Genomic DNA, 1,944 nt, shown 5'->3' with positions numbered 1-1,944 from the left:
TTGTTTTATCTATAGAAAGTTTTTCTGATGATTCATAATTAGTTATATATTGAGAGTGAATATAAATCCTAACGTTAGGATCTCAAAGCTCTGAAATACCAGAAATAATCTGTATGCATTTCCCAAGTAATTTACAAAATCTTTCAATAATTGGTCATTTCCAAGAGGCATCAGATAATTTTGAATTTTTATTGAATGGGAAATAGACAGAAGTGTTGTGTTTCTTTTGACACTAAAAACTACCAATCTCTTTAGTATTGCTATCAAAAGGTAAAATCACAAAAATACTGAATTCAGAGGGAAATTCAAAACAGAAAATCCCTAATATAATGACAAAAAAAAAAGCTTAAACACATCAAACAAATGGATAACAACTCTCATAATCCTAACTTGGTACATGCATTTTTTTAATGTAGAAGAGGGTGAATTCAACCTGGTTCTAAAGCTTGCTAAACCTCTCACTGGTATAACATTCACAACAAACTCTATTATATTAAGAAGAAAGTTTGAACAAAACAAACAAACATAATACTAGGTAAATATGTCAAAATAGCGATACAGCAGTCAACAAATGTGATTTTGTCAATTTGTCAAAGTCCAAACCTGTAATTTTGGAAAAAATTAGTGAAACGGAACTTAACATAAACTTGATGTGTAACTCATCATGGTAAACTAACATACCAAAATTCAGCTTGATATTTGAAGGCATTTTGTAAATAGTCTATATAACTGTGAATTTCAACAATTTTTCAAGGTCCAAAGCCAGTAATTTTGGCAAAAATTAGCAGAGCGGAACAAAACTCAAACTTGATGAGTAACTCATCAATCCTCATGGTTAACCCACATATCAAAAATCAGCCCAACATCTGAAGGTGTTTAGGGAAAAAATATGTATAACTGTGATTTTCAACAATTTTTCGAGGTCCAAAGCCAGTAATTTTGGCAAAAAGTAGCAGAGTGGAACCAAACTCAAACTTGATCTGTAACTCATCTTGGTTAACTCACAAACCAAAAATCAGCCCAATATCTGAAGGCATTTAGAAAAAAAGCCTGTATAATGGTTTGTTGTGGAATGACGGAATGACGGACAAGGGTAAAACTATATGGCTCTTTGTTACAAGGCAATAAAAAGCTATGTCATTTCCCTTAATAATTCAAGATAATTGCCATTTTTTTTTCGTACAACCAAGCACTAGCTCTGCTTTATGTCACAAATACTAATAATAAGTAATAACCTAGAAATCAAAATCAAATAAATGTTAATAAATTACATCCCTTATAGTTTCAAGATGTTGATGTTTTTTATCTGCCACTTGTCCTGGTTTTGGCTTGACTGCGACAAAAATTGCAAAATGGAAGACATAGAGATAACAAGGGAGTAAACTCTTTGTCTTAAGTCTTAAATTTTTCAGAAGATAGAACTCTTGGATGCTAATCATAGGCATATGCCTTATGTCAAATGATCAATGTGTTTGAACACAATTTCATGGTTCAGTGACTGCTTGAAAATTCTCACTTATAATGAGTAATTGAATAACTTAAATATTTCATGGATGGCATTCTTTTCCTTCAAAAAGGAGACATCTCATTCTGACTTTGATCTCATTCCCCGATTGGTATTTAAGGTAAAGCTTGTCTGATCAAGTCCTTTATCAGATTCTATAAGCAAAATGTCAACTTAATTTAGTGTGTGAATGATTGTAAGATGTACACATCAGACTGGGAGGTTTCAACTGACCTAATTTTCATGGTTCATTGGTCAATGTTAAGTTTTTGTGATTTAGTCTGTATTAAGATACTGTCAGCAACCCTGTATCAGTTGAATTTGGTTTAATGAACGATTGTTGGGATAACATTTAAAAATAACAGATGTGGTATGATGCCTAAGAGACAACTCTCCACCACCAGACTCCAAAGGATATAGAAGATTACAACTATAGAAAA

The sequence above is a fragment of the Mytilus trossulus genome, chromosome 3, assembly GCF_036588685.1.
Source record: "Mytilus trossulus isolate FHL-02 chromosome 3, PNRI_Mtr1.1.1.hap1, whole genome shotgun sequence".
In the NCBI taxonomy this organism is placed as follows: domain Eukaryota; kingdom Metazoa; phylum Mollusca; class Bivalvia; order Mytilida; family Mytilidae; genus Mytilus; species Mytilus trossulus.
This window is presented reverse-complemented; position numbering follows the sequence as displayed.